Genomic DNA, 18,706 nt, shown 5'->3' with positions numbered 1-18,706 from the left:
TTCCAAAAACAATTTTTGTATTTTTTTTTTAAACAAATAGCGCTAAGGAAATAATAATTTTGTAAATCTCCCACTTCTTGCAAAACGAACTAAAATAATAAATCTGTTATTTTCAAATTTAAATTAATATCCGGAAAAAATAACTGTATTATTGTATTCTAATGAATTAAATAAAAACAAATGGTGGGAAGCAATCCCCCATATACATGTCTCCTTATTCAAAAAAGAAATAAAAAATAACTAGCTTACCCGTGCGAGACTTCTCGAATGCTTAAATAAAAAAAAAGTATAGGTAGGTAGGTACAAATGTAAATACAGAGTGTGTCTTTTGAAAAGTCGAGAATTAGGGCTAATTACTAAAAACTCCTGTTTATCCAATTTGAAATACATTGGATTAGCCCCAGTTTAAGTTAAACAGCTATGAATATGGCACATTAAATTTAGCAATTCGAAGTTCCGTAAATTGTAAATAAATTTTATAATTAACTCTATTTCAAACAGCTTGCCGCAACCAATACCCCAAAATTGTTCAATTTGAAGAACTTGAACCGATGTTGAATCATGCATTCACCACCTTAAATCGTCAATAAAAAAATTGTTGAACGTAAGGTTTCTGTCTGATTCTTACATCCGACAATTTTTCCTTTGACAATTTTTCTTTGCTGTTGTATTGGGTTTTTCCAAAAATTATCTTAGACCCATTTAATTCACAATACATAAAATCTTATGTCGCTATTCAAAAGTGGAAATTTTAAAATTCGTATCAACCTATGAGATTTCATAGTTTTTCATTTTTAACAGCCATTTATCATATTTTAGCCTAGGAAATACATAAACGGACCTAACACCCCTATGACGGTTGTCAACTATCAATTGAAATTTGATGTTTTAAAATCGAAATGGGGTCATTTTTTTAATGGATCTTTTCAGTTACATTTCACGGTTAGCATCATTCTTCGTTTTCAAAAAAAATAAGAGATCGAATTTTTTTTAACAACTATCAATTCTTTGCTTCCGGGTACAAAAGGGTTAAATTACAAAATTGCACTTTTCGTGTTTTGATGAAAAAAGAATAAGCTCTTTTATTTGGTATCAAAAACATAAATTTAGAGTAACTCTTTCTTATAAAAATAAGAGGATCAATGCTCAAAAATGCATCGATTTTCAACTTCAATCGCATTTTCTGGTAAACTATCATTTATCACTTTGTACCCAGCGGCAAAGAATTGATTGTTGACAATCGTAATAGGGGTGTATGCATAGAACGCAAAGAGCAAATGAAGGGTTCAGGGGAAAAACGGCACATGTCCACTTTTCGTCAAAAATAAACTAATGATGAGTGCAAGTATTTGGTAACAAAATAAAATACTGTTGTAGCCCTTTAAATTATCTACAATTTAAAAAAAAATTAGCTCTCTACGACCCACAGGAGCCGAGAAATTAATTTTTTAAAAAAGTTCCAAATGCCCAACGAAAAACATGAGACAAATCCTCTTATAACAAGAAGCAATGAAAACAACCCCTCTCACTGAGAACTATTATTCGACTTATAAACAAGGGAAATTTTTTTAAATTTTCTTACGGAATGATGCTTTCTTAAAATTAATTTTTTTTTTTAAATTGTAGATAATTTAAAGGGCTACAACAGTATTTTATTTTGTTAGCCAATACTTGCACTGTTTATAAAATAATAAGGCAAAAGTTTGTTAAACAAAAAAACGTCTTTGACTTAATATAACTTATTTTTTATTTGTTTCAACAAAAATAATGTGTACCAAATCGATAGAAAATGTTTAAACGAACAATTAATAGCTTTATTTTTTGTCGTAGGACACTCTGAAGCCGAGTTATTCCCAAAAAAACGATATTTTTGGGTGTTTTCGCACCGGTTTTGCATACGTTCATTTATCAATTGCTCGGCCATCTTTGGTGATAAAGAGCTGATTTTTTCTGTAAAATGCAGGACATGAATAGGGCTACAAAATAAATTAGAAAAATGTCAATCATAATATAAGCTTTTTTCGAAATAATGACAAAAATGTATTTTTAACAGCAAGAATTTGACTTTAAATGGCTGCCATTTTGTATTTACTCACTCAAATACAATGAAATTACATACAACGATAGAAAATATTATAAGGAAGAGAATGTATGTTTATTTTTTGGTCTACGACAATCTGGAGCAAAGATATTAGCTAAGAAGTAAAATGTCCCAAAAAATGCATTTTTGTGAATAACTCCGCTAAAAAGAATGATCAGGTGGTGAGAAATTGGGTTTAAGCCTTTTAAATATACCCCTATCGATCCATGAAATAAAAACTGACAGTGCCTCTCTGCGCAAGGTCAAATGACGCTTTGACTGGAGTATTAAATCAAAAAAAAAAAATATTTAAAGAAAACGGCAACACTTACAAAACTAAACGATATCTTTTTTTAAAGGTAAAAAGTTATACTACTTTCTGGTTTTTATATAAATGTTTTTTGATGAATAGTTTTTGAAACAAAAAATTTCAAACACAAAATTTTGAAAAAAAATTTAAAAAAAAGTTCAAACTGTTTTTATTCCAAAAAATCTACCCAATTAAGTACTAATTTTTTTTCCAATTCTTATTTCACTTATATATTTTGAGTCAAACACCGAAAACTAGAAGTCAAAATCTTTTTTACTTTTTGAAAAAACTAAAAATATCGAAAACTGTGTTTTTTGTTCGGGATCAGTATTCTCAGGGATTTTTTCTGAATTGTTTTTTGACTTTTGGCTTTTTTTTAGCACGGACCATTCCATTTAAAGGGAAAGAAAGTCACAAGTACACTTGTCATTCCACAGTGTAAATATTTTGTACCCTAATCCAGTTATAGTCTTCATATTTATTATTGGCATGTATCAATAGCGTTAAAAAAATTACTTTAATCAATATCTAATCCCTCTAACGTTATGGAAATGCCAACATTTTTAACAAGCTCCTGGATATTCATATAAAAATTGCAATATATCGAGAACAAGGTACATGGAGAAAAATTTATCAAAAACAATAAAACATTTTATTAAAAAGGACAAGTTTTATGCAATTAAAAGAAGGCAGAAACAAAAAACCAAACAAATGCAAGTAGCTATGTATGTTTATAAAAGTATTAATAAAGATGATTTATTCTAAATCCGATGCAAAGTCTTCATTTATTGAATCATCCCTACCATATTCATCTGAAACAAGGAGAACCAAAGAAAATATATAGTAAGAAAATTATAAAGTAAATTATAAATTAGGTCGCTGGACACAACCAAAAAAGTAAAAAAAAACTAAAAAAAATTGATTTTTTTTTTGATTTTTTTTTGTTTGTTTTGACTGTTTTGGTAAGGAAATTTTTTTTATCAATTTTAAAAAACATTATTATTATAGGAAATTTAATTCCTTACAAAATTTGATAAGAACAATATCTCAAAATTATGCTTTGTTTACGAGATATATTGAAAAAACCAAAAAGGGGGCTTTTGCACCCCTTTCTCCAGTTCCCACCCTCTCATTTAATAGCACTCCGCGGTTTTATCTTTTTTATAACCTATTGAACGATTCCTGCAATAAAACCCGTGAACATCTTACTTCCTTTCTGAAAGACATAATTAATAGCCGTAATTTTGGCGTTGGTGAAAAAATAGAAGGTTTGGTAATTTTCAGTTTTCTCAAAAAGTAAAAGAGATTTTGACTTTTAGTTTTCGGTGTTTGACTCAAAATATATAAGAGAAATTAAAATAAAAAAAAAATAATACTTTATTGGGTAGATTTTTTGAAAAAAAAAAACTGTTTGAACTTTTTTTGAATTTTTTTTCAAAATTTTGTGTTTGAAATTTTTTGTTTCAAAAACTATTCATCAAAAAACATTTATATAAAAACCAGAAAGTAGTATAACTTTTTACCTTTAAAAAAAAGGTATTGTTTAATTTTGTTAGTGTTGCCGTTCTCTTTAAATATTTTTTTTTTGATTTAAGGTCGAGTTCTTAATTTAAAATTTTTTTCACATTCAAGTGCTTGGCAGACCGTTTTTGCCACGGCTGACTAGACTTTTTTTTTGCAGTAACATGCCTGGGGATGTCCTTAAACACATTTCATATGACAGACCTGCAAACTTTAGGTCGCTGGCTCTTTGGCCGTGTGCGAATTGCGGTAAAATTTTGGTTAAAATTTGACGTTTGGTTAAATTTTGACACTAGCGTGGTGAATAAAATGGATTAAAATTTACCCAGCTGCGGAGCAGGGTAAAATTTGACACTAGTGGTTAAAATTTGACGTTTCTCAAGATAGAAAGATCAAGATAGATTTGAAATTATTTTTGTTTTAATGCGTTGATTTTTTAAGAAATGTAAAAGTATTAATACAAAGGACTTCCTCAAGTTATTGTTCATCTTGAAAATGTACAAATTGGTTGTTTGTTTTTTATTTTTTTTTATTTCTATTTTGTTGGCAGCAGGTGAACTCTGAATTAGTGTTCGAAGACTGAATATAAAATGTCTTTTTGATCGTAATGAATTGGAAAATTATCGATTAAAATAAAGAAAAGTATGTGAAATTGAGAATTTCTTGGATATTTATACTAGAATATTTAACTTTATATATTTTCAGCTGGGTTTTGTTATAAAAAATAATTAATTGAATATAAGAAAAACCATTTTTGAGGGTAATTTTGTTTTATCTTGAGGGAATTTTGATCAAGTAGTGCCAAGAAAAAAGTCCTATTTAATACATTTTAACCCAATTCGCACAGCAAAAAAATAAATTTGATAGATTTTTTAACCAAATGTCAAATTTTAATCGTGGTAGAAATTTTAACCAACATTTTAACGCAATTCGCACACGGCCTTAGACTAATAGAAAGTTTCATTTTAAATCGAGTTTGCACTTCAGCTCTTTTTGAGGTAAGTACTGAAAATTTAAATTGATGACAATATTTTTTTTTATTAGTAAAACTAAACAAGTTTAGCATCTGAGGCCGTGTGCGAATTGCGTTAAAATGTTGGTTAAAATTTCTACCACGATTAAAATTTGACGTTTGGTTAAAAAAGGGATCAAATTTATTTTTTTGCTGTGCGAATTGGGTTAAAATGTATTAAATGGGACTTTTTTCTTGGTACTACTTTGAATAAAATTCCCTCAAGATAAAACAAAATTACCCTCAAAAATGGTTTTTCTTATATTCAATTAACAAAACCCAGTTGAAAATATATCAAGTTAAATATTCTAGTATGAAAATGTAAGAAATTCTCAATTTCACATACTTTTTTTTTATTTTATCGATAAATTGTCATTTCATTATGATCAAAAAGAAATTTGTTAATTCAGTCTTCTAACACTAATTCGTAGTTCACCAGCTGCCAACAAAACAGAAATATAAAAAATAAAAAACAAACAAACAATTAGTAGATTTTCAATTTTTCAAGATGAAAATTAATTTGAGGAAGTACTTTGTATTAAGACTGGGTTCCCTTTTTCAGCAAAGTCAAATCTCATGTAAAAGCATTTGTGTGTATTAGTGAATGTGTTTCGCTCTCTCGCCATCGAATTCTCTGGTTTTTTACTCTCAGCATGTTGGTTATGGTTTTCATTCATTGTCTCTTTGTGAGATCGGCATCGCACTCACGCGTGCGGGGTGACATGCAAATGGATGTACATAGGTATACTACATAGATCTTTATATGGATATGGTGTTTGTGGACGAAAACTGGTTTGAAATTCAATATTTTCATGAAAGATTTCTGGAGTGTATACCTATTTATTTTTGAAATGAAAAAGAAACTTGTTTCCATGTTGCTGCTGTGGATGGCATTTGAGTTTTTTGTGTATCAGAGAAATTTTTTGCATTATAATAATAATTATAGTTGTTCAGCGGAGAAGCAGGTAGAGGATCTGTTATATGGGTGCATTGATATAATATACTTGACAGTATCCTTTGTGTAGTTTGTATAAAAATATGAGTAGATGCGCAGAAGGATTGATTTTCAGGTTCTTGCTCACTTTTGAGTTGTTCTTCGTTGAGAAATTTTTTGTCTCGCACACGCGCGTGCCGGCTGACATGGAAATGTATTTACTTACAATATATGTATAGAATGTTTAGGTTCTTATGTGTATGTTGTTTGAGGATGGACTCGATATCAATCCAATTTACTTTCAAAACCTTTTTAATAAAGATTTTTTTTAAAGTCACCAATGTAATGAACTCAGTTCGTAACTGAATCGATTTTGTTTTTTATTTACTTATACCTACATTATTAGGAAACAAAAATAAGGCAGTATTAATAACTTATAAGTTACTTTTTTTTAAACCTTGAAATTAATTTTTCAATTATGTAATCAAAGTTTAGGGAAGTTTTCAAAAATAATTTTCAAGCTCAACACTTTGAAAAACAATGATCTATTTCTTCAAACTGATATTTTATTTATAAATTCAGATAGGCATGAGCTACTTTTTTGCTTCTGTTTCCTCATTGTGCACAAGCACATGTCAAATGTCAATACACATTTTTACACACAAACAAATGCATACCACATATCTAATCCTTTACCTATATCCCCGCACGAGCAATGTGAATATTACACAATGCAAAGAATTTCGTTGACACAAAAAAAACCCAAAAGTGTCAACTCGCAAGCGCGGGTGCGATATTATAAACACGAAATGAATTGTTAGGAAAAACCCAAGAGTCAACAAGAACAAAACAACCCTTTTTGAAAACCAAAGATAATGATCTTGCAAAAAATATCTACTATCTACCTACTCTCTGCATCATCTTCATAATTTCATGAATGATTTCTGCCTGCCTGAGTGAGGAAATAGGAAACAAAAAAAAAGTATTATGTAAACACAAAAAAAAAAAAAAATATATAACGAGAAAATGAGAGCGCAAGAGCAAGTTTTTTTTCAATAAATTGGAAAGATCAGAAAAAAAGAGTTCATCAGCGTCAGCTTATGCGTGGCATTCTTTTGAACTAAATTTGAATGTGTGCGTGATCAATGGAATTTTCAAAGTAAAAAAAGCTAAAATAGACACTTTTTCAACAATTTATATTAAAAATACTGTGAGCAAAAATATATATATTTTTTTTTGAAACTGATTTGAAATATAATGAAAAAAAATAATAAAAATAAATTGTGGATGCTTTGACTGCCCCTTCCTCAAAAACAGAATGCAAATATTGGTTTATTAAAATCAAATTTTTAGTGTGTAAATAAAAAAAATATTTTTTTTGGCAAACGGGTTGCATGAACAACTTTATTAACTTCTCATTAAAAAATACAAAAACATTTTAAAAAATAATCACGCTTTGCCCCACGACTAAAATGCTAAAAACACCTTTCCTTCAAATTAACCGTTTAAACTAACTTCAAATTAAATTTTAGAAATTTTATTGGATTCTCCTAATATCACTTTATTGTTTTCTTTTTGTTTCATCTAAAAACACAAATAAACGGTAAAGTTATTCTAAGAAGAGTGAGTAAAAAAACATGAAATTACAACAAATTAACGAAGCTTTTGTTCTAATAAAAAAAAAAAATCTGTTTCACGTACTGCATGAAAACACATTTGATCATTATAAAACAAAAAAAAAAAAATAAAAAGTTAGTAGCATTTTAATGGAAGATGGTTGACTAATTGTTGTATAACTTTTGCAGTTTATAAGATAATCTTATGAAACGTACTTTTTTGAAAAAGTAATAAACGTGCGAATATTTTTGCATCATTTAAATTTTAGAAACATTTCTTGTGCGATTTTTATAAGGGTCGAAAATGATTTTTTTCCTGCAAATTTAGATTGAATCAGAATTTTGTTTGGGGCACCGTTGTTTATAAACTTTTTATTAATTTTGTTAGTGTTGCCGTTCTCTTTAAATATTTTTTTTTTTGATTTAAGGTCGAGTTCTTAATTTAAAATTTTTTTCACATTCAAGTGCTTGGCAGACCGTTTTTGCCACGGCTGACTAGACTTTTTTTTGCAGTAACATGCCTGGGGATGTCCTTAAACATATTTCATATGACTGACCTGCAAACTTTAGGTCGCTGGCTCTTAGGCCGTGTGCGAATTGCGGTAAAATGTTGGTTAAAATTTGACGTTTGGTTAAATTTTGACACTAGCGTGGTGAATAAAATGGGTTAAAATTTACCCAGCTGCGGAGCAGGGTAAAATTTGACACTAGTGGTTAAAATTTGGCGTTTCTCAAGATAGAAAGATCAAGATAGATTTGAAATTATTTTTGTATTAATGCGTTGATTTTTTAAGAAATGTAAAAGTATTAATACAAAGGACTTCCTCAAGTTATTGTTCACATTGAAAATGTACAAATTGGTTGTTTGTTTTTTATTTTTTTTTTATTTCTATTTTGTTGGCAGCTGGTGAACTCTGAATTAGTGTTCGAAGACTGAATATAAAATGTCTTTTTGATCGTAATGAATTGGAAAATTATCGATTAAAATAAAGAAAAGTATGTGAAATTGAGAATTTCTTGGATATTTATACTAGAATATTTAACTTTATATATTTTCAGCTGGGTTTTGTTATAAAAAATAATTAATTGAATATAAGAAAAACCATTTTTGAGGGTAATTTTGTTTTATCTTGAGGGAATTTTGATCAAAGTAGTGCCAAGAAAAAAGTCCTATTTAATACATTTTAACCCAATTCGCACAGCAAAAAAATAAATTTGATAGATTTTTTAACCAAATGTCAAATTTTAATCGTGGTAGAAATTTTAACCAACATTTTAACGCAATTCGCACACGGCCTTAGACTAATAGAAAGTTTCATTTTAAATCGAGTTTGCACTTCAGCTCTTTTTGAGGTAAGTACTGAAAATTTAAATTGATGACAATATTTTTTTTGTATTAGTAAAACTAAACAAGTTTAGCATCTGAGGCCGTGTGCGAATTGCGTTAAAATGTTGGTTAAAATTTCTACCACTATTAAAATTTGACGTTTGGTTAAAAAAGGGATCAAATTTATTTTTTTGCTGTGCGAATTGGGTTAAAATGTATTAAATGGGACTTTTTTCTTGGTACTACTTTGAATAAAATTCCCTCAAGATAAAACAAAATTACCCTCAAAAATGGTTTTTCTTATATTCAATTAACTATTTTTTTTAACAAAACCCAGTTGAAAATATATCAAGTTAAATATTCTAGTATGAAAATGTAAGAAATTCTCAATTTCACATACTTTTTTTTTATTTTATCGATAAATTGTCATTTCATTATGATCAAAAAGAAATTTGTTAATTCAGTCTTCTAACACTAATTCGTAGTTCACCAGCTGCCAACAAAACAGAAATATAAAAAATAAAAAACAAACAAACAATTAGTAGATTTTCAATTTTTCAAGATGAAAATTAATTTGAGGAAGTACTTTGTATTAAGATTGGGTTCCCTTTTTCAGCAAAGTCAAATCTCATGTAAAAGCATTTGTGTGTATTAGTGAATGTGTTTCGCTCTCTCGCCATCGAATTCTCTGGTTTTTTACTCTCAGCATGTTGGTTATGGTTTTCATTCATTGTCTCTTTGTGAGATCGGCATCGCACTCACGCGTGCGGGGTGACATGCAAATGGATGTAGGTATACTACATAGATCTTTATATGGATATGGTGTTTGTGGACGAAAACTGGTTTGAAATTCAATATTTTCATGAAAGATTTCTGGAGTGTATACCTATTTATTTTTGAAATGAAAAAGAAACTTGTTTCTATGTTGCTGTTGTGGATGGCATTTGAGTTTTTTGTGTATCAGAGAAATTTTTTGCATTATAATAATAATTATAGTTGTTCAGCGGAGAAGCAGGTAGAGGATCTGTTATATGGGTGCATTGATATAATATACTTGACAGTATCCTTTGTGTAGTTTGTATAAAAATATGAGTAGATGCGCAGAAGGATTGATTTTCAGGTTCTTGCTCACTTTTGAGTTGTTCTTCGTTGAGAAATTTTTTGTCTCGCACACGCGCGTGCCGGCTGACATGGAAATGTATTTACTTACAATATATGTATAGAATGTTTAGGTTCTTATGTGTATGTTGTTTGAGGATGGACTCGATATCAATCCAATTTACTTTCAAAACCTTTTTAATAAAGATTTTTTTTAAAGTCACCAATGTAATGAACTCAGTTCGTAACTGAATCGATTTTGTTTTTTATTTACTTATACCTACATTATTAGGAAACAAAAATAAGGCAGTATTAATAACTTATAAGTTACTTTTTTTTAAACCTTGAAATTAATTTTTCAATTATGTAATCAAAGTTTAGGGAAGTTTTCAAAAATAATTTTCAAGCTCAACACTTTGAAAAACAATGATCTATTTCTTCAAACTGATATTTTATTTATAAATTCAGATAGGCATGAGCTACTTTTTTGCTTCTGTTTCCTCATTGTGCACAAGCACATGTCAAATGTCAATACACATTTTTACACACAAACAAATGCATACCACATATCTAATCCTTTACCTATATCCCCGCACGAGCAATGTGAATATTACACAATGCAAAGAATTTCGTTGACACAAAAAAAACCCAAAAGTGTCAACTCGCAAGCGCGGGTGCGATATTATAAACACGAAATGAATTGTTAGGAAAAACCCAAGAGTCAACAAGAACAAAACAACCCTTTTTGAAAACCAAAGATAATGATCTTGCAAAAAATATCTACTATCTACCTACTCTCTGCATCATCTTCATAATTTCATGAATGATTTCTGCCTGCCTGAGTGAGGAAATAGGAAACAAAAAAAAAGTATTATGTAAACACAAAAAAAAAATATAACGAGAAAATGAGAGCGCAAGAGCAAGTTTTTTTTTCAATAAATTGGAAAGATCAGAAAAAAAGAGTTCATCAGCGCCAGCTTATGCGTGGCATTCTTTTGAACTAAATTTGCATGTGTGCGTGATCAATGGAATTTTCAAAGTAAAAAAAGCTAAAATAGACACTTTTTCAACAATTTATATTAAAAATACTGTGAGCAAAAATATATATATTTTTTTTTGAAACTGATTTGAAATATAATGAAAAAAAATAATAAAAATAAATTGTGGATGCTTTGACTGCCCCTTCCTCAAAAACAGAAAGCAAATATTGGTTTATTAAAATCAAATTTTTAGTGTGTAAATAAAAAAAATATTTTTTTTGGCAAACGGGTTGCATGAACAACTTTATTAACTTCTCATTAAAAAATACAAAAACATTTTAAAAAATATTCACGCTTTGCCCCACGACTAAAATGCTAAAAACACCTTTCCTTCAAATTAACCGTTTAAACTAACTTCAAATTAAATTTTAGAAATTTTATTGGATTCTCCTAATATCACTTTATTGTTTTCTTTTTGTTTCATCTAAAAACACAAATAAACGGTAAAGTTATTCTAAGAAGAGTGAGTAAAAAAACATGAAATTACAACAAATTAACGAAGCTTTTGTTCTAATAAAAAAAAAAATCTGTTTCACGTACTGCATGAAAACACATTTGATCATTATAAAACAAAAAAAAAAAATAAAAAGTTAGTAGCATTTTAATGGAAGATGGTTGACTAATTGTTGTATAACTTTTGCAGTTTATAAGATAATCTTATGAAACGTACTTTTTTGAAAAAGTAATAAACGTGCGAATATTTTTGCATCATTTAAATTTTAGAAACATTTCTTGTGCGATTTTTATAAGGGTCGAAAATGATTTTTTTCCTGCAAATTTAGATTGAATCAGAATTTTGTTTGGGGCACCGTTGTTTATAAACTTTTTACTAATTTTGTTAGTGTTGCCGTTCTCTTTAAATATTTTTTTTTTGATTTAAGGTCGAGTTCTTAATTTAAAATTTTTTTCACATTCAAGTGCTTGGCAGACCGTTTTTGCCACGGCTGACTAGACTTTTTTTTTGCAGTAACATGCCTGGGGATGTCCTTAAACATATTTCATATGACTGACCTGCAAACTTTAGGTCGCTGGCTCTTAGGCCGTGTGCGAATTGCGGTAAAATGTTGGTTAAAATTTGACGTTTGGTTAAATTTTGACACTAGCGTGGTGAATAAAATGGGTTAAAATTTACCCAGCTGCGGAGCAGGGTAAAATTTGACACTAGTGGTTAAAATTTGGCGTTTCTCAAGATAGAAAGATCAAGATAGATTTGAAATTATTTTTGTATTAATGCGTTGATTTTTTAAGAAATGTAAAAGTATTAATACAAAGGACTTCTTCAAGTTATTGTTCACATTGAAAATGTACAAATTGGTTGTTTGTTTTTTATTTTTTTTTTATTTCTATTTTGTTGGCAGCTGGTGAACTCTGAATTAGTGTTCGAAGACTGAATATAAAATGTCTTTTTGATCGTAATGAATTGGAAAATTATCGATTAAAATAAAGAAAAGTATGTGAAATTGAGAATTTCTTGGATATTTATACTAGAATATTTAACTTTATATATTTTCAGCTGGGTTTTGTTATAAAAAATAATTAATTGAATATAAGAAAAACCATTTTTGAGGGTAATTTTGTTTTATCTTGAGGGAATTTTGATCAAAGTAGTGCCAAGAAAAAAGTCCTATTTAATACATTTTAACCCAATTCGCACAGCAAAAAAATAAATTTGATAGATTTTTTAACCAAATGTCAAATTTTAATCGTGGTAGAAATTTTAACCAACATTTTAACGCAATTCGCACACGGCCTTAGACTAATAGAAAGTTTCATTTTAAATCGAGTTTGCACTTCAGCTCTTTTTGAGGTAAGTACTGAAAATTTAAATTGATGACAATATTTTTTTTTATTAGTAAAACTAAACAAGTTAAGCATCTGAGGCCGTGTGCGAATTGCGTTAAAATGTTGGTTAAAATTTCAACCACGATTAAAATTTGACGTTTGGTTAAAAAAGGGATCAAATTTATTTTTTTGCTGTGCGAATTGGGTTAAAATGTATTAAATGGGACTTTTTTCTTGGTACTACTTTGAATAAAATTCCCTCAAGATAAAACAAAATTACCCTCAAAAATGGTTTTTCTTATATTCAATTAACTATTTTTTTTAACAAAACCCAGTTGAAAATATATCAAGTTAAATATTCTAGTATGAAAATGTAAGAAATTCTCAATTTCACATACTTTTTTTTATTTAATCGATAAATTGTCATTTCATTATGATCAAAAAGAAATTTGTTAATTCAGTCTTCTAACACTAATTCGTAGTTCACCAGCTGCCAACAAAATAGAAATATAAAAAATAAAAAAAAAACAAACAATTAGTAGATTTTCAATTTTTCAAGATGAATATTAATTTGAGGAAGTACTTTGTATTAAGACTGGGTTCCCTTTTTCAGCAAAGTCAAATCTCATGTTTCGCTTTCTCGCCATCGAATTCTCTGGTTTTCTACTCTCAGGATGTTGGTTATGGTTTTCATTCATTGTTGAGATCGCCATCGCACTCACGCGTGCGGGGTGACATGCAAATGGATGTAGGTATACTACATAGATCTTTATATGGATATGGTGTTTGTGGACGAAAACTGGTTTGAAATTCAATATTTTCATGAAAGATTTCTGGAGTGTATACCTATTTATTTTTGAAATGAAAAAGAAACTTGTTTCCATGTTGCTGTTGTGGATGGCATTTGAGTTTTTTGTGTATCAGAGAAATTTTTTGCATTATAATAATAATTATAGTTGTTCAGCGGAGAAGCAGGGAGAGGATCTGTTATATGGGTGCATTGATATAATATACTTGACAGTATCCTTTGTGTAGTTTGTATAAAAATATGATTAGATGCACAGAAGGATTGATTTTCAGGTTCTTGCTCACTTTTGAGTTGTTCTTCGTTGAGAAATTTTTTGTCTCGCACACGCACGTGGCGGCTGACATGGAAATGTATTTACTTACAATATATAGAATGTTTAGGTTCTTATGTGTATGTTGTTTGAGGATGGACTCGATATCAATCCAATTTACTTTCAAAACCTTTTTAATAAAGATTTTTTTTAAAGTCACCAATGTAATGAACTCAGTTCGTAACTGAATCGATTTTGTTTTTTATTTACTTATACCTACATTATTAGGAAACAAAAATAAGGCAGTATTAATAACTTATAAGTTACTTTTTTTAAACCTTGAAATTAAATTTTCAATTATGTAATCAAAGTTTAGGGAAGTTCTCAAAAATAATTTTCAAGTTCAACACTTTGAAAAACAATGATCTATTTTTTCAAAAAAAAAAAAATAATAAAAAGTTAGTAGCATTTTAATGGAAGATGGTTGACTAATTGTTGTATAACTTTTGCAGTTTATAAGATAATCTTATGAAACGTACTTTTTTGAAAAGGTAATAAACGTGCGAATATTTTTGCATCATTTAAATTTTAGAAACATTTCTTGTGCGATTTTTATAAGGGTCGAAAATGATTTTTTTCCTGCAAATTTAGATTGAATCAGAATTTTGTTTGGGACACCGTTGTTTATAAACTTTTTATTAATTTTGTTAGTGTTGCCGTTCTCTTTAAATATTTTTTTTTTGATTTAAGGTCGAGTTCTTAATTTAAAATTTTTTTCACATTCAAGTGCTTGGCAGACCGTTTTTGCCACGGCTGACTAGACTTTTTTTTTGCAGCAACATGCCTGGGGATGTCCTTAACATATTTCATATGACTGACCTGCAAACTTTAGGTCGCTGGCTCTTAGGCCGTGTGCGAATTGCGGTAAAATGTTGGTTAAAATTTGACGTTTGGTTAAATTTTGACACTAGCGTGGTGAATAAAATGGGTTAGAATTTACCCAGCTGCGGAGCAGGGTAAAATTTGACACTAGTGGTTAAAATTTGGCGTTTCTCAAGATAGAAAGATCAAGATAGATTTGAAATTATTTTTGTATTAATGCGTTGATTTTTTAAGAAATGTAAAAGTATTAATACAAAGGACTTCCTCAAGTATAAGTATAAGTAAATAAAAAACAAAATCGATTCAGTTACGAACTGAGTTCATTACATTGGTGACTTTAAAAAAAATCTTTATTAAAAAGGTTTTGAAAGTAAATTGGATTGATATCGAGTCCATCCTCAAACAACATACACATAAGAACCTAAACATTCTATACATATATTGTAAGTAAATACATTTCCATGTCAGCCGGCACGCGCGTGTGCGAGACAAAAAATTTCTCAACGAAGAACAACTCAAAAGTGAGCAAGAACCTGAAAATCAATCCTTCTGCGCATCTACTCATATTTTTATACAAACTACACAAAGGATACTGTCAAGTATATTATATCAATGCACCCATATAACAGATCCTCTACCTGCTTCTCCGCTGAACAACTATAATTATTATTATAATGCAAAAAATTTCTCTGATACACAAAAAACTCAAATGCCATCCACAACAGCAACATAGAAACAAGTTTCTTTTTCATTTCAAAAATAAATAGGTATACACTCCAGAAATCTTTCATGAAAATATTGAATTTCAAACCAGTTTTCGTCCACAAACACCATATCCATATAAAGATCTATGTAGTATACCTACATCCATTTGCATGTCACCCCGCACGCGTGAGTGCGATGCCGATCTCACAAAGAGACAATGAATGAAAACCATAACCAACATCCTGAGAGTAAAAAACCAGAGAATTCGATGGCGAGAGAGCGAAACACATTCACTAATACACACAAATGCTTTTACATGAGATTTGACTTTGCTGAAAAAGGGAACCCAGTCTTAATAAATGGGTAAATGTTAACCCATTTTATACACCATGCTAGTGTCAAATTTTAACCAAACGTCATATTTTAACCAACATTTTAACGCAATTCGCACACGGCCTGAGTTATGTGTAACAACACTACCTTTAATTTAATATATAAAAAGTGAAAATAACCCCCACTGTTTGGATGCTAGAGCTAATTTTCTGCGAAAAACAGTGAAAAAAACAGAGATTTTTGATACTTTGAGCAAGTGTCGGCGCCATTTAGACTTATCCAATCGAGCTGAAATTTTGGCTATCTAAAAATCTGCAAAGTCGAAAAAAATTCGACAAAAAATTTTTTCTATGGGAGTTGCGCTCACTCTAGTCTACAGTCTTATGTGACGAAGATTATATAAAGAGGTGAAGAGCCAGGCGACCAAAGAACTGTTCAGCCTGTCTACTTATGCAGCAACGATGATTAGCGAAAGCTAAAATACCCAATTTTATGTTGTTAGAACTTTTAAATTTACATTGTTTGTCAAAATGTGTTTGTTAAAATTAATGAATTATATAAACAAAAAAATAATTAAGGAATGTTTTTTTTTATAGACAAAAAAAATAAAGTGCAGTTGTAAAATACATATTTGTTGCTTTTTTTATGAAGTTTAAACGAGTCGTTTCGTTGGTAGTTTAATAATTTTATTAAAATAAACTCGCGCGTTTTTTGCTAATTTCAATTTGTATATAAAATAAATTAACTTAAAATAAAATGTGAGTATTAATTCTGTTACGTTTTTGTTTTATTAATATTAATATTATTAATATTAAGAAGTTTTAAGAATTTTAGGTGTTTTCCACATATATTTTGTGTTCGTTGATATGGCATTGGCAGCAAACACCCGTGAAAAAATTTTTCTTGAAGGCTATCCGTCTCATCAAATAACACTATTTTTTAATTTGCGAATTGTAAAATTAAATTTAAAGGATGAACAAGGAAACATTGAACTTTTTCAACCGATTTAAAATAGACACAAGTTTTCTCAAAGCACCTCAAAATCTTTTGCTCGGAAACTTGCATTTTAAAGTAGGCTTTAAAAAAGTGCAATCACTTAAAGTCGTAAATGACATGGCAGAAAGAGGAGTCAAATTAATAACCGATTTTAAAACCCCTTTTAACTAAAGATGCGGAACAAAAACAATATACAGTGATGGACAAAACAATAAGACCACTTCGTCTTACTTTAAAAACAAATCATAAAACACATATTTTTATTTGTTTTTAAAAGAAAAAAAATTATTAACATACAATTTACAGAATCAGGAACTTAAATCAATTCATTATCTAACAAGGTTTTTTGTTTAAATAAAAAAAATAAATAAATACGAAAATAAATTGATTTCTAAAGCGGTCAAAACAATAGGACCACTGCTCAAAAAATGGAAATTATTTCATATTTCAATTCTTTTTGAGGTCAAAACCAATATATTGTCGAAAAGCCCTTATTTGCCATCATCGCACATACTTTCGGAGGCATTAATTCGACTAATTTGCGAGAAGTGCGTCTCGGTATTGCATACCAAGCCTCTTGAAGTTTTTGCCACAACTCATCCTTATTTCTCGACTTTTTTGCACATAATGACTTCTCAACGATAGCCCACAAATTTTCAATTGGACTTGGGTCCGGCGATCGGACAAACCAAGACATAACATTAATTCTATGCTCCTAAATCCATATTTGAACTGGACCCAATGTATATTTACGGTCATTATAATGCATAAACTGCCATTTTAGGGACATTTTCCATTCCGTATAGGGAAGGAAAACTTTTTCTAAGAAATTGGGATATAAATGCTGGTCCATGTTTTCTTTAATCCAAAAAGTTATACCAACTACGTGCCAAGAAAAATACCTCCACACGATGATGTTTCTATCACCGTGTTTAAGCGTTTGTTTTCCGTATTGCGGTTTGAATTCTGCGTTCTCTGGACGCCTTACCCATCTTTTGCAATCTGATCCCACTAATTTGACTTTACTTTCGTCCGGCTACAGAACATTGCGCCATTTTTTCTTCATTATCTGGACCAATCCAATTAAAATGGTTTTTTGCAAAATTGATTCGGTTTTTGCTGAGGAGTGAAAGTTCCCTAAGGATTCTTTGGAAGATTTGCCTTCTCTTGTCAGTTAATGCATCAATTCTCTCACGGCTGAAGAACAATGGACTCCACGACCCATTTTAATGTTTTCCCAATTTTTTTTTTGCTCCACTAATATTAAATGATCTCACAAGAGTATTCTGTTTAAAATATTGTTTAAAATTTTAATCCTAGGTAATAAAAAAATAAATGACTTCACTTTGTCCTATTGTTTTGTCCACACGATTTGAGAGTTCTTTTTAGTTTATACATTTATTTTTTGCATCAAATTATCTGTGCATGTTCTTTTTCTTTTATTTTATAATAGTTCCGTTATTTTAAGCAGAATATAGTAAAGAGCCGTTTTATTTCATTTTAAAAAGAGATAGAGAGAATATTTTAAGAGTGATAGAAGTGGTCTTATTGTTTTGTCCGTCACTGTATACTTCAAGTAGTCAGTGAGTGCCGAAAATTGTATCCTGATGCTTCCAAAACTGCTTTAAGTAAATCTCTTGATACATTTTTTTTAGTGTTTACTTCATTAATTATGTATAAGAAATATAATGCGGATTTTGAGTCGAGTTTTGGCGTGCGGCGAAGCTTTTCGACTCGTGTGAACGTAATTCGCAGGCGACTAAAGTGACAATCCCTATAGAAAAATCCTAGTCGAACGACATATCGTGCAGCTAAATTCGACTCGTGAAAAGTGGGCATAACACGATTTTAAGTATTTTGTTTTTTTAGACATCTGTTCAATGTTTCGTTTTTTTGTTAAAACAGTTGAAAAAAAAAGTTTCATTTTAAATCGAGTTTGCACTTCAGCTCTTTTTGAGGTAAGTACTGAAAATTTAAATTGATGACAGTATTTTTTTTTAGTAAAACTAAAC

At 29.5% G+C, this 18,706-nt stretch overlaps 1 protein-coding gene across 6 annotated transcripts in view; it reads right to left on the bottom strand.

Moving 5' to 3' along the window:
- LOC129905976 (insulin receptor substrate 1) overlaps nucleotides 1-18,706 on the bottom strand; it is a 130,582-nt gene that overhangs the window by 46,877 nt on the left and 64,999 nt on the right. The window lies entirely within an intron of this gene.

Source organism: Episyrphus balteatus, chromosome 1 (assembly GCF_945859705.1).
Source record: "Episyrphus balteatus chromosome 1, idEpiBalt1.1, whole genome shotgun sequence".
Taxonomy (NCBI): domain Eukaryota; kingdom Metazoa; phylum Arthropoda; class Insecta; order Diptera; family Syrphidae; genus Episyrphus; species Episyrphus balteatus.
This window is presented reverse-complemented; position numbering and strand designations above follow the sequence as displayed.